Below are 16452 nucleotides of genomic sequence, written 5' to 3'. Positions count from 1 at the left end.
CACAATCCGAAGACAGAAGGCCTAGTAGAACCGTTATTTTTGTTTTTCTACTTCCCTGTTCCCCCTCCTCTCTTTTGTCTTGTTGCACCTTGATGCACCGATTGCTGTGTAGGCGCAATTACAAATACCCAGTAAATAAATAAATAAATAAATAAGATGCTTTTTGCCCTTGATACCAACTACGTCTCATTGGTATTACCAGTAAAATCATGCATAAAAACAAATACTGGAAGTTATAACAGATTCCTGGCTCGATAGCTCCTCTCACATATGTGTTGTACACTTGTGTGAACTTTGTCCTGTTGTCCTCACGAATTACCTCTTCATTCTCTTTTCTTTCACTTAGTCAAACATATTTAGATGATACATATGTCACAATTTAAATATACCTACTCATCTAGTTAACTTCATATAGTGCCGTTTTACCACTATAGATACACATAGCAGTTGCCAATGTATCTGCTTATAAGGACAGTTCAAGGTGATGACTTAAGAGATGCGAAGACACCGCCTTAACTAGGTACATGCCATCTTCTATAGTACACATTTCTTAAATTCACTTGGTTTCCCTCTGTCTGTGCAGACGTTGTTTTTAGAGACACGTATACGGTTCGTCAGATACCTTGCTCGCACACACTTAATATGGAAGCCCTTCTTTGCCGATGTGTGCTGCCACCATCTTGTATCATCCACCTCCTGCTCATTTATCGTCCCCCGGGCCCTACAGGCACTTTTGGGAAGGGCCTAGCAGACTTTATCGCTGCCCTTAACCTGCAGTACACTACTCTCGTGGTATTAGGTGATTTTAATCTGCATTTTAACCTACCTAGATCGGATGAACTTAATCTGCTTGTGGATAGCCTCTCTGATCTTCATTTTTGTCAATTGATCCAAGCACCCACACACCTACATGGAAATACTCTGGATATGGTATTTGCCAATGATGCTCTACTTGGCCTGGGCCTTATTGAGCCAGTGACCTGGTCTGATCATCATTTGATCTCATGTTCCTTTATACCAGTCTCTCCCGTCTGTAAAGTTCCCCCCCCGAAGATACTACTTCGCCCTTGGCGATCAGTTGATCCTAAGGCACTTGCTGCCTGTATCGTTTCAAAGTGCACCTCTCTGGGACCGGGATCTCTATCTACGCTTTCAATGTCGCTGCTTTCTGCCGCCAACGTCTTTGCTCCATCTAAACTCGCTCAAAGCCGGAGACTACCCTCTCAGCCCTGGTTTACTGATCAGCTCAAAAGCGCCCGTCTGCTACTTAGACAAGCTGAACGTAAATGGCGGATTAGTTACGACCCTTTACTTGAAGATCTGTACAAGCTTAGTCTTTCTACTTACTTAGCCAATGTCAAATTGGCCAAAACTACTTTTTTTGCTAAAAAAATTGATAGTGCTCTATGTAAGCCCAAAACACTATTTTCTATTGTCCAGTCACTCGCTTCCTCTGAGTCCCTTACGTCCACGGTTAAACCATCGCAAAAGCTATGTAATGATCTGGCATCTTTCTTTATCACGAAGATCGACACGATTCGATCTAACATCGCTAAATCCTCCGCCATGCAATCCCCCTGCACTACTAGCTTTGTGCCACCTATCCCCACTGACCCCCCGGCTAGCTGGTCTACCTTTCCTCTGTTTACTGAGGCTGAGATTCTAGCAGCGATCCTCAAAATTAAATCTTCTTCCCCAGAAGATGCTATTCCGGCAAGCATTTTGAAGACAATTGCCCCAGACATTCTGTCCGTCATCACAGCGGCTATAAATAACGCCTGCCAGTCTGGCCTGGTTCCGCCAGAACTTAAATCTGCAAGGGTCATTCCCCTGTTAAAAAAACCGACACTGGATTCGACTATCCCTTCGAACTTCCACCCCATATCCCTGCTCCCGTTCCTGTCTAAACTCTTGGAATATCTGGTCACGCCCCTTCTGTCCTCCTTCCTAGAATCCTCTAATATCTTCAACCCTGCCCAGGCAGGCTTTAGGCCAGGAAGAGGGACAGAGAGTGTGCTTGTCTCAGTGCAAGATGATATGTCCAGACTTGCTGATGCAGGTGGAGTTGGAGCTCTGATTTTGCTGGACCTGTCTGCCGCATTTGATACGGTGGACCATCCTATCCTTCTCTCACGTCTGGCACAAATTGGGATATCTGGTCCAGTCCTGGCCTGGTTCACCTCCTTTCTCGCAGACCGCACTCAGACCCTTGCTATGCCCCCTTTCCTTTCTTCCCCTTGTGTTCTCACCTGTGGTGTCCCCCAGGGATCGTCTCTTTCCCCTATCCTGTTCAACATTTATATCTGGGCGCTTGTCTGCCTTATCCGCTCGTATGGACTTAATTGCTATTCCTACGCGGATGATACTCAGATCCTGATCCGCTTGGATCAGGACCACACCAAGGTCTCAGCCTGTCTTCACGACTGTTTAAAAGCAGTCGGTGTTTGGATGGACCAAAACTGGCTCAAGCTCAATGGCGACAAAACGGAGGTGATGTTGGTGGGTTGCTCTCCTAGCCCAGCACTATGGACCCCCGCTTTCTGGCCTACCTCTCTGGGCCCCCTGCCCTGTCCGGTGGACAAAGTTAAGAACCTAGGAGTCATTCTCTCCACCTCCCTGTCCATGTCAAACCAGGTTTCAGCGGTCTGCCAATCCGCCCACCACCAGATTAGGGTACTTAAGAAGGTCCTCCCTATGATCCCAGAAGCTATGCGCCCTCCTGTGGTGGCCGCACTAGTCCTGTCACGATTGGACTATTGTAACTCCCTGTATCTCGCTCAGCCAGTGGGCCTTCTCCAGCGTCTCCAACGCATGCAAAACCTGGCAGCTAGACTGGCCACAGGCTCTCTTTATGGAGCACATATTTCGCCAGTGCTTCGCCAACTTCACTGGCTCCCAGTGGCTCAGCGAGTCAAATTCAAATCACTGTGTATTGTCCATCGGGCAATCCAGGGCCTAGGAGCAGAGTTTCTTCAAACCAAATTTGTCCGATATATCCCGGAACGCAATCTTCGCTCCTCGACCACCAACCTTTTGGTGGTTCCTAGGTACAACCGGGAAAGACTCGGTGGCAGAGCTTTTTCCATCGCTGCGGCCAGGTTGTGGAACACCCTCCCACCGCCACTCAAGTCTACCTCTAACCACCTGGCTTTCAGGAAAGCCCTGAAAACAACTCTTTTTTAGCTCCCTGCCTACTATTGTTCTTCCTGCTCGGTAGCCTCCTCATCAGCGCCATGATGCCTTCGGGCGACTGTGCGCTTTATAAGTTAAGGTAACATAACATAACATAACATGGTCCTCTCGTCTTTCATTGATTGTGATTTGCTCAGGACTATATATTTGGTGTCGGCCAGGTTTCTGCATTCATTTTATTTAGACCAGTACATGGCTAGTGGGTATTGAGCATCCTTAAGTCTAATGGCCCTCATATTTTCCTGGATCCGGGTATTTGTAGGGCAAAAAGGAGTCCCCAGCTACAGTTTCTCTTACATATACAGTAAATGATGTAAATGGAGTGGAATGATTTACAATTACATTTATGTAAATGGTGTAATGTATGCCCACTCCAAAGCGACTGCAAAAGAAGGCACCATCCAAAGCTAGCTGCTCATTAATGAATCCTATATAGACAACCATGCACCTCAACTCCAGTAAGGATTCATATTACCACTCTGAAATGGCTACTACAAGTCCACCATGAAATTCAAGAATTCATGTTGTACTGTCATAACGTAATGAATGTCCTCTCTAACAAAAATTCTAAATATACACAGCGATGAAATGGTTACTAATAGCTCAAGTAGAAATTTCACATGTGTGTCATATTGCCATTATTCAAAGAATGTTTATGTATTATTTTACTGAATTCATATTTCTGTCGTCCATTGTTCTGTGTCATTTTGTTCTTTTCATTGTTCTTCACTATATGTTTTCTCTACTTTTTTCAGCAAAATTATTGTTCACTCATCTATGTTTATGAACAACTGTCACACTATTTATTCATTGAAAATACTTTCTATCGAAATGCATTTTCATTGAATAAAATTCAATGGGTATTTGATGGATTTTTTTTATTTAAGGGCAAGGGTTAGAATTAGTGTTGGGGTAGGGCAAGGGTTAGGGTAAGGGGTGGGGCAAGGGTTAGAATTAGGGTTAGGGTAAGGGGTAGGGCAAGGTTTAGGGTAAAGGGTGGGGCAAGGGTTAGTATTAGGGTTAAGGGAAGGGGTAGGGCAAGGGTTAGAATTAGGGTAAGGGGTAGGGCAAGGGTTAGGGCAAGGGTTAGGGTAAGGGTTAGGACAAGGGTTAGAATTGGGGTTGGGGTAAGGGGTAGGGCAAGGGTTAGGGTAAGGGGTGGGGCAAGGGTTAGTATTAGGGTTAGGGTAAGGGGTAGGGCAAGAGTTAGAATTAAGGTTAGGGGAAGGGCTAGGGCAAGAATTAGGGTAAGGGGTAGGGCACGGGTTATGGTTAGGGCAAGGGTTAGGGTAAGGGGTAGGACAAGGGTTAGAATTAGGGTTAGGGTAAGGGGTATGGCAAGGGTTAGAATTAGGTTTAGGGTTAGAGATGGGTTAGGGTTAGGGTTGGGGGGTGCTTTAGTGGTTGGGGGAACCCCCCCCAAAAAAAGAAAAAATATGAAACATTACATGAACCTGGCCAGTGCCAAAATACTTTGAAGATTTCAGCACTGGACAGCTCCATGTAACGTTTTAAGGTGAAAAATAAATGCATCGAAATGCTATCTTTTACATTTAAAAGTACCTATCCATCTAAACTTGTCCATTCCTATATTTGATGGACATGTACCTTTACATGTTAAAGATAGCATTTCGGTGAATTTGCTTTTATGCATTTGTATGTGTTGAAAAGACCCTAAACCGTATATAATGTACACCAACATGCTTGTATTATGAATGACGTAACTCTAATAAATCACACACTTCATTTCTGTTCCATCACCAGGCTTCGTCTTAGTAGTGCACTCTGGGCCACCTTGTCGGATCTGGCCTGGGCTGCCGAGTTCTTGCAATCCTGTTTGTGTACCACTACTGCTGTGTACACTTGGATTCCATTAAGCAAATGATGGGGAAACTTTTTAACATTTCACCTTTGTTTCAGTGAAATATTGTGTCTTTGCACATATTTGAATGTTTCACTAGAAGGCAATTGTGTGTGCTTTGTATGAAATTATAAAATGGTAAACAGTAGGCAGATTTCTTTTATTAAAGTCTGTGTGATTTGCATTTGTCTAGGGAAGATAGCTCAGCGGCAACGTGCTCGCCTTGAAAGCCGCACGACATGGAGTAACTCAGGTGCGAGCCCCGGGTCCACGCTTAGAAACCTCTGGGTATTAAGCGTGTTATAAATAACCAATCTTATCATATCATGAACATATAGGACTCATTCTCAAAACATTTGTTTAGCACACGTGATAAGATGCATTGTCGCATTCGACACCCAACTTTCACCAAAATGCACAAAGTTATCTTACGCACATGCAGTGCCTTGTTTCACCCACTTTGCACATTTGTGCCACTACACACATTAAAAAAGGCAGGAAACCCTCCTGCCTTTTTTAATGTGCAGAAAACAAACAAATTCCCCTCTGCCAGTCTGGAACATAATGCATGAGAGGGTCACTTATGACCCTCTCACGCATTTTATTTTATGCATTTTATTTTTTAGTGGTGACGGTAGAGGTTTCAACTGCTGATGTCCCACTTGCATTTCTGTACCCAGACAAGGACAGAAATATATATGTTTTTCTTTTTGTTGACATTTTGCAATGGCGGGTGCTGGGTCTGTCACTGAGAAAGGCGCTCCCAGCACCTACGCGGTGCTCAGAGCCTATTGTACATTTGTGACCGAGGGTGATCCTAACATTAATGAATGCAAGGGGTCTGGCCAGGAACCAAGTAATGCAAAAGTCAGCTTTTGAAGGAGGTGTCCTGCATGTTTCTCAAATTGTTTCAAGTAAAAAAGTGGTGCATCCTCTGCGTATTACTTATGTGTGTGACTTTTCAAAAAGGATATCAAGACACACACTTAGCATTGCAAGATAAGGACCGTGACCTATGCTGTATTAATTGGCATGAGCAGACATCCTCGGAAAAAACGCCTGATCGCGCATTTGAAGTTTATATGTCCAACTATTCAGTTTAACCTACTATCTGATAGTTTATAGACCCAAGCCAATACCCACTTGTAGACAGCCAGAGAACCCTATTCCAGCGCCTTTCCTGTCTGATCCCATCACAGCTTGACCTACTGGCCTTTAGTGTTTATTGCCATGCTTACACTCTTATTTGAGGCATTCAAATATCACTCTTCTATATTAAGAAGACACAATTTTGCTAAGGATATAAGGGCCATAAAGCCCCCTGCCTACTTGGATTTGGGATATTTAAATGTTCTTTATATCCCATTGATCAAAGACTAATGGGATAAAAAACACTTTATAGAGGAGACATGGATTACAACACAAGCAATATTTGGCCAACTGTGTGGTGTATACTGTATTTGAAAGCACCTTGGGTGGTAATCAACCCAATGCAAACCGTTGCAATAAAATGGCCTCTTGTGACACTGAAGGCACTACAATCAATAATGGCCTAATTTAAAGCCAATTGGAAACCCTCTCACTTGGTTAGAAATTATAACACCTTGGGCATTATTAGGAAGAAGTGCCTGAGCAGTATTAGAAATAATGGCAAATCTGACAGTGTAAGAAATATTGATCTGCCAACAAGTACAAGAAGTAACAACTATCTGTGTTATGTGTAACAATCATTGTGGTGGGCATATTGCATTGAAGGTGGCTCAAAGGTGGTTTGTATCCGTTTGTGATCATGAGAATCAGGCCTGGTGCTTTGGTAAGCGGCATGATATGTATCTCCACTGTGCACAAAGGTGAGCGCATCAGCCACATACTTCCTTCGTTTTTTCTTTTTTAATACCAGAGGGTTTCATGTAGATTGCGAACACAGAGAGAAGCTAGATCTGCCGTGGTGCCCAATCGGATTTCCTCTGATTACGCGGAAAAAATAGTATTTTTTATTTTTATTTGGTATTTCTATTCGGCACAGATGAATCAACTTTAGACCACAATTCAAGTCGGGGCGCGGTCACATGCATATTTGAATTAGTTCAAACTATATTTCATATAAAATACCACTATATAACTTCCTGCATGTCATTACAATTAGCAGGTCTTCCCGACCCAAGATGGCGACCGTCGGACGCCACATCTGATGCCATCACGATATGTATGTTTCAACTAACTTTAATGAAAAGGTATACACGTTGAAAATTGTTGTATACAACACCTTTGGCAATCGTACCACGCTGGAAACGTGGGCAGAATTAATTTGAAACGAGGTAAGCGACTAACGTTTCAACAAGTAGAGAGTCTCGACCTACAGGGGAAAGAATCAGAAGTGACTTATATTTTAATCTCATTTTTTTTTGGGGCAAACCGAGTACCCACATGCCCCTCTCTTACATTTATTACAGACACAAGGAGTTTTTGTAACATACAGAGTTTCACAACATACTCTGCTCAGACAGAATATACGCAACACATGTTTCAAACCGCGAGCACGATACGAATGTAAGTTACCTTTATTGGTTTACTAAATTAAATTGACCGATCTGTGAGACATTTGAGACCCTAATACATGTGTGTTTTATTCATTTCTCCTTATCATTCATTACACAACAATGGAACTGGGATGTTTTTCTAAAATTACAAGTAATCCACCATACCCCTGAGGAACCGCCAGACATAAAACGGGGAAACACGTGTCGGGAGAAGGTTAGGCAGTAAAAGTACTTAGTAATCTAGCCATACTGGTATGCGGATCTAAATACATCAGCAAAAATAGCATCTCAAACCGAAACTGAGATGTGTCAATTGTGAAGTATAGATGCAATAATTGTTTTGTGAACCCAAAAACACACCAGTTACACCATTGTCACAAAGCAGAACTAAGATGTACCAATTTTGAATTACAGATGTAATAATTGAATGACCTCAATTCAATGAAGATAACATCTTAAACAATTGAAAATAAAATCTGGCTAAGAAGAACCACAACATTTCTTTTCAAGTGAACTTTATTACAAATAAAAAAAAAAAGAAAGAAATTTGATTGCAAATTTTGTGCCAGCACGATCAATAATAAGATCTTTACTCTCACTTTATTTACATACTTCCTTTCTGTCACATGGTCCCTAGGCAAGGGTCATTCATAGGCAATCGGCTGCATTTGATTTACCTACAACATTTTTAAGGTGGACTATTTGGTTGAGACATTATCATTGCCACGAGCAAACAGAGATTGATAAATATTCATGATATTATAGTGCAGCAGTAGTTAAGATGAATATCAAGTTCCATAGGAAACGTGAAAATTGGATTGCTAATAACGTTTGACTCGCATGACAGATTTGGCTGATATTTTGCAAACAAAATGTTTGTCGAGTCTTAATCAGAATGTGAGTTAAAAAAAGTGATTAATACAAAACGTATTGAATGTTACAGATACAGTGAGCTGGGGGTGGGGGGGGTAATGGGTGTTGCTGAAGAGTATGCCCACAGGTTTAATTTAAGGAACCGAATGGTGGACAGTGTTAAGGGACCGCAGTGAAACATAGCCCAAAAGTAACATAGTAGTGTGGCCACGGCCGAAGGCCATTGTTAGTGGGACTATTTAAGAAACCTATTGGAACAATATGTAGAGAAGCCAAGGCCGGGGCCATGGGTATGCTGTTTTTTGATGATTTCCAGCTTGAAAATGGTGGAGTCGGTTGCTACTGAGTGATTACTGTTGAAAATGAATCCAAAGTTGTGGACTTTGGGTGTAGGATAAGGAGAATTTCCCAAATTCTAGTGCAAAGGGATGGTTCAAGAATGACATGGATGATTGGAGTGGTGTAAATTCTGATTTGGAGCTGTGTAGGCTGTGTCTGTTGCTTGCATCCAGGATTTGGTGGCATTAAGGCATTCGGGGCCTTGATGGCATTGGTCTAGACACTAGCTGAAGGTAAATGTGGCTACCTTCTGCATAGAAATGGAAGCAAAGTTGACAATCTTTGTTTAATTAACCACGTGATTTGATGCACATTTTGGAAAGAAGATGTGAAAGGAATGTCCACTGGAGAATGCCACAGGATAAAGTGGAAGATGAGGAATTGCGAGGGCCCAATTCAGTGGTTCATGATTGATATGCTGTTTTATTCCTTTTGTTTGCAACTGAGTAGAGCCAGTAGCAAATCATTAGACATGGTTATCAATAACGACCTATCAGGTGCTATAAGCAACTATGACCCTTTAGGCAGTATTGATAATATTGTTTTATCAGTCAGTATAAGCAATAATGACAAATCAGGTATATTATACAACAGTGTTGGTTCCGGGGCAGATTTTCCCAGTATTCCAGTATGTTTTGGTGGTAGCTCAAAGTGGCTCTTGCTAAAGACACATTTGTGGCTGCAGAGCACAAGAGCATGCACTCTCTTTGCACTACACCAGTGCCACTGCCTGGAAAACATGAAGCCCTCTTAATCCTTAACATAAGTCGCCACTTCCCTTAACCTAGCTTTACATATAGATGATCTCTCACTGAGGGCACTGCCTAGAGTACCAAATCAGAACCAAAATCACTGATGCATTGACAGCTCAAAAGGTTTGAAAGGAGATAATGCAAGGCTTATAACTATGATGAGTAAGATATAGTGTAAGCAAGATAACCAATACGTTCTCAACACCTTACTACCTCGCCATCATTCTTCGTCACAGTCCTTACATATTTGAGGAAATGCCAAATCAGAGACACATTTTTAAACAACCATTCTAAGAGACAATTATGAACTATGGAACATGTAGGGTCATGTGTAAGATTCATTAAATTGTTGCACATATATAGGATACAATCAAGGGGAGATACACAATTAGATGCAGTTGGAAATAGTTTCCTGAGGAATACCAACATGTAATCATCACACATATTTGCAAAAACATACGAGTGACATCAAAAAGTGGAGCGTGTTTAAGCAAGGATTTGTTTTGCTTTTGCGTCATCTGTAGTTACCCTAGAAACCACTTACCAGACCACACAGACCAAAAGTTCTTGGACTCAGGGAGGCAATAACCCACACTTAGGCCAATAGCAAGAATATAATCGGCTATTTACAGGCCCTTTATTCGCATGAAATATAAACATACACACCACTCTGTAAAGGCATAGGGATGATTATACATAGACACACACACATAAGATAAGTAACGATAATTATGCTACATCACCGTTAGTGTAGTTGAAGGAGAAAGCCTCATCTCGGCCACCACGACACTACCCAGTCCCAAGGTAGGTAGGCAGAGAGATCACACAGGCTAACTGGGTCTGGAGCGTACCTGGATACCTCTTCTCTTATGGGGAACGAATTCCCGCCCATCGCAGGTTGCCAAACGTCCCCTGCCGAAGGACAGACAGCAAGCATGGTGGCACTGAGTGGAAAAATCTAGTTAATAGTGGATTCCTCCTGCACGCTCGTTCCCAGCACCGCTTATCACTGCACCTGCACAATTCCAACTCCCTTCTTGGCGCATCCTTGATTGAACAATGCGCCAACTATCCTCCATAATAAGCTCATCTGCTTCGAAATATACACATTGCAACTGTGGCAGAATTCATGTCTGCTAATTGAGCTCACAGAAATGTAGACTTCCATTGTGGTTATGGAAGTGAATGCCCAAAATGTTTTGCTCATTTTTGCACACGCATTATAGCATCAGGATCTCATAAACCAGGCTTCTCTCCAAGACATCTGGCTGAAAACGTCAAGGAGTCAAGAACCTCGTAATGGATGAGAGAAACAAATCAACCCTGCCTGTTTGATTGAAGTAGAATGCAGATAGGTCTAAGAACTAAAATGAAGGTTCATGGAGGAAGAGCACAAAGTCTGATGTGGTGAGAATCCCACAGCATGTGACAGGGCAGCAAGAACATCTTCAAGCGTGACATGATGAAAACCCAAACCTACTAACCCTTGGCCAGTGCATGATAAAGGTTGGTGAGAGTTGTGGAGCCAAAGCTTTATCTCAGGATAGTCAAGATATTCTTATGAAAGAACAGCTGATTACTTAGCCTCAGAAGGCCAGCCCATCAAATAAACATGCAGAATAATCAAGAATGTGAAAAGCTGAGTGACCTATGAGGTTCCTCAACTTGTGGCAGAGCAGCGACTGGAAATTGAGATACAAAGACGAGAAAACTTGGGGAAGCAGAAGCTTGGAAATCAAGCAGCAAGTGGAAGTGGCTGAACAGTGCCATGGTCCCTTTACCAAGGTAAACTTGAGCGATGGCACCCGAACGTTGCCAGAATTGGACCCTACACTAAGGAAGATTGGTCAAGACATTTCCCACCGTACCGGAGCGTGATGACACCTACCTTCAGGAAAATGTCCAGTGTACATACAAGAAAGGGGGGAACCTCCCAACAGGAATTCAACCATTGTGTAAAAAGGAGGAGGAAATAAAAAATGTATACAAGAGGAATGCTTCAGTGGACTCTGAGGTGATGAGCAAATGGGAGAGTTAAGAGGAAGTTTTACATCAAGGTAGGCACCTCCAAGCAAATGTCTTAGAACTTGTGTACAGGGCCAAAGTGCTTAAGGAAAGACATTTTCACACAGTTCATATATAATGTGGTGTATTTGATTGTAATTGATTATAATTAATGTTGATGGAAACAAAAATGTTTTAGGTTTTCATTAACACAGTAGGACCACTATATATCCTAAGGCAACAGCTCCCTGTAGCAGTGACAACAGGTGAAAGCGGGCAGTCTCTACTGTGCATGACTGCATCAGACAAACATACGTTATCAGTGGGATACAGAATGGACAGTACATTTTAATTCACACAGTAGAATCCCTAAATATGTCCTAAGGCAACAGTTCCCTCTAGCTGTGACAACAGGTGACACAGGCAGTCACTAGTGCACATGACTGCATCGGACAAACATACATTTGGCCTTTTATTATATAGGATAGAAATAGGCTCCAGGCAGAAGTTGTGTGCAGGGCTGTGGTATCCTCTGCAAGGCTAAATCTGTGCCTCGTGTTAGCTAAGGTCCAGTGAGAAGTTAGGTGACACTTGCACATTTTGGGCTCTGCCTTCCGTTGTAACAGTAAATTGATTACAGATGATAGCCAGGAAATTGATTAGGGATGTCATTGTCCTGATCCCATATGCTGAGCCACTCCAAATGCACGTTCCTGAGAGGGCCTAGAACCCCTGACAGGTTCGGCAGATTGTTGTTGAAAATGGGTTGCATGTATCAACACCCACCCAGCACATGTATATACTGTGTGAAAAACGGATGCTTCATGAAAAAGGAATTTTAAACGATGATGGTTTTTCCCACTTTGATGATTCATTTTCTTTGCTTTACGTATTTCTTTCACTTGTGCACCATCATAGTTTTGTATCCCCATACAAGGTTTTGGGATTGCTACCTTCACCAGGTAGTGCTACAAAACATGCAGACACAAATATAATACGTGACACTAGAGCATAACTGCTCTACATGCATTACTAATGTACATGTCTAGTAACTCTACCTTTTTGGGAAACATTTCAAATCATGACTTAGGTTATGTCTGTGCTACGGGCATTGGTGCAGAACAGAAAAAGGAAATGCCATGTGTTGGACGATTCTCAGTGATTTAACAAAAAAGAACATAAAAAGAGTTTTTTTAGAAAAGAAAGACAAAGTGCAGTTTACGAATCAAATGGCAACTGTGTTGTACAAATAAATCACAAGAAAAGTTCTCACTGAGGCTGTGAGAGGCCTGGGATTTTAACATGAACAGCTTCTGTGTAGTGTGTTCCAGAATTCTGTATCATACCTGTGACACTGAGTCACCTTAAAAGGCAAACTGTTCTGCAATGGATGACTTCATGTTGCTCATGGGGATGTCGGATTTATGTTCAGTTTGACAAGCTGCTTCACGCATGTACCAAAGGCTGCATGGACAGAGGATGAGATAGCTTGAAACTGCTGTCTGACGTGTGTTCACATCTAATAAATGGAACTCTTTGCCAGGCTCTGGGTAAGCACAGAAAGAACCTTTAAAGGTTATTGCAAAATGGGCGGGCATAGAATTGTGCCCTTTATGGGTACAGGTAAGAGACAGAATTGTGCATTTTTCGGGTACAGGTAAGAGATAGAATTGTGCTCTTTTTGGGGTGTTGAAGGAAATTGTTAATCTGATCATGGTGAAGCAGAATCCACGCTGAGAAATATGTCAGATAAGTTCCTTTCACGTTGGTATGCAAACATTGGCTTGCAGGTGCAGCTGCTAACAGAAGCCACTACTTCATATACTTGTACGATGCTCCAATATTTCAGAATGATTTGTTTGAACCTTGGACTTAAAGGGCCAAATGTCTGCACACATACCAATTAATATTCCACCGTTTTTGTACTGGATTTCAGAGACGTATGCCATGTCCCAAGAAAAAGACAAGATATATGGACCTCATTACGAGTTCAGAGTTAAGTGGAAAAAGTGGGCTTCCAGAAAATGGGCACTAATTCACCAAGCAGATTTATCTTTCGGTCTAATTCCGCCAATTTTGGGCGTTAATTCCACCGCTGCTAATTCCGTGGGTGGAATGAGTGCCATAAACAAAAACGGTAATTCACATTACAAGTGAAAATACTGCCAAAATACTGTGAACAATTGGCGTTCATTCTGCCAAAAACACAGTGAAGTTACCTCAACTTAAAAGGTGGGAGGAAATGCACACAAGTGATGGCAATGAAGCCACAGGTGCACCCAATTGACTAAGAAAGGGCATATAAGGACCACACCTTCACCAAATACACTTTCCAGCATAATGCAGGCACTTGCAGTTGCCACCCTGCAAATCCAGCTGCTGATGCAGTATATTGAGGGGCAGATGCATGAACAGCACCATAGGCCACATGGTACAGAGAGGCAGAGGAAACGCCATGTAAGGCGAGTGACCATTCCCCAGGTCAGGCCATCACCCTGGGCGTTAACAGATGGCCAGCTCATAACTCTCTAATGGCTCAACAGGGAGACCATTGCTGAGCTACTCTCCCTGAACAGGAATGACATCCAGAGCAGGATCAACATCCGAACTGCGATATCACTGCTGCTCAGGCTTGTGTTGGTGCTGTATTTCCTAGCCACAGCACACTGTGGGCATGCTGCATGGCATGTTGAGCCCACATTTTCAATTATGCTTATGCAGGTGCTGGATGCACTTTTTCAGGCATGCACCTCACCACATCTCCCTGCCCACCTCCCCAGTACATATAAATGTCACAAAGGCATGATTTTACTCTGCTGCCCAACTGCCCAACATAATAGGAGCCCTAGACTGCACCCATGTGGCCTTGGTGGCCCTCCAGGCAACAGATGAGCTATACCGCAACAGGACACAGTACCATTCACTGAATGTACCTGTGATGTGGACCTCACCATCACACACTGCTACGCCCACTTTCCTGATTGCACCCATGATGCCACGGAACAACACACTGCCTGTCTACATGGAGAGAGACAGAGAGCAATGGACACGGATGCTGGATAAGTACAAGTGCCACCACACATCACAAACTTGCATCACAAGTGAATTGCTAAGGCACAATACAATGAGAAATAAATGCATGCCCTGTCAAAGCCTTGTGCATGCAGGACCTGCCCTCTGACCCCACACATCACAGCCACCAACCCACAGGACTAGGCCCTGCAGGACAATGCTGTAGTGTTACAGTAAAACACAATGCCAAAGCAAGTAAGTAATCCACTAAGAGTGAACTACAAGTACCACAATGCATATGTAAACCATACCTACACAGGCAATAGCACTGTTTAGCACTGCTTAGCACTGCACAAGGAGAACAAAACATTGCTAGACAGTGATGGCACGTATGCTGCAAACCATGAAGGTTAGTCCACAAGAGCTGGAATGCACAAACCATAAAAATGCACAATTACAACCGTACGCCCTCAGGGCACATGCATAGAAATAGCACGGACAACATGTACATTGCCAATCCTGTCACAGTGTATAAATATTAGAACTGGTGGTTAAGAGATATGTGAAAGGGGAATCTCAAAGTGAGTTTGCATGTGTACCCCCGTAGTACATGACACATGATGTTATTTCAGTGATATACAACCATGCTGGTCACCAATGCGTACTAACATCATGAAGATAGTGTTGTTCATCATGCCATGAACAAATGCCACACATCCTCTTTTTACGGTCACTGACACCTGTGCTCTATGCCCTTGAAGGTTACTCTGGATACCCACAGCTCCCGTGGCTAATGACACCTGTGTCCAATCCACACACACCACAGGAGGTGGCCTACAATGAGGCACACATCAGGACCAGGCTGTGCATCGAGCAGACTTTTTGCCTCCTGAAGGGACATTTCCGGTGTCTCCACCTGACTGGAGGGGCCTAATGTATAGCCCAGAAAAGGTGGGGAAAATCTTTGTAATCTGTGCCATGCTGCACAACATGTGCAACAGGTGACATATGCCGCTGCCCCAAAATGTGGGCGTGCCTCCCCAGAAGACAATGGCAAACATGCTGCTGGCGACGTGCTGCCATGCAGTCAGCATGATGATGGCAGGGAGGGCTGGCTGAAGTCACAAACACTCATAAACAATTTCTTTTATTTTTTTTAAATTTATTTTATTGTTTTTATTAACAAATACAACATTAATATCATTTCTGAGTCAATGAAAAATCCCGAGTGTCCCTCCCCCCTCCCCTCCCTCCCTTCATCCTAGACCACTCAGTTTTCGTGTTAGGCACGTTCAGCACCGCAAGTTATCATAGACTGTGCATGTCCCCGTCAGAGGAGCCCTCATCACTCGGGTGGAACAGAGACTCTGTGAGTGCCACCCATTGTAGTAGGTCATCAGAAGTGTCTAGTTTTTGTTGTCGCTGCACGTTTTCCCATGCTCCTGTTTCAGTGGCCGACCATCTACGTAGATCTTCCCACCATAGCGGTACGCAAGGGGCTTTGTGACTTTTCCACCCCATGGCGATGCGTCTTTTCGCTAGAATGTACATTAGGTCTTTAAGTTTGTTTAGCGGCTTGTTTTTTTTTGTTTTTAGGGTATATGCCCAAGATGCAAGCCTCTGGTGTCTGCACATCCAAAACGATGTCCGCTTCGGCCACTCTTGCCTTGATTTGTGTCCAGAAGGATTGGATTACTTGGCATCCCCAGAACATATGGGTCATTCCCGTGCAAGGTTCTTTAAATTTGGGGCATTCAGTGGTCTTTTCTCCTCTAAATCTGGAGATGGCTTCTGGGGTAAGGTATGCTCTATTAATGATGTAGAACTGTATGAGTCACAATTGGGAATTCCTGGATACTTTTTTATGATAGTGCGTTAT

Source organism: Ambystoma mexicanum, chromosome 2q (assembly GCF_040938575.1).
Source record: "Ambystoma mexicanum isolate Mex_15411 chromosome 2q, UKY_AmexF1_1, whole genome shotgun sequence".
Lineage (NCBI taxonomy): Eukaryota > Metazoa > Chordata > Amphibia > Caudata > Ambystomatidae > Ambystoma > Ambystoma mexicanum.
The sequence above is the reverse complement of the archived record's forward strand: the minus strand, read 5'-3'. Positions refer to the sequence as shown.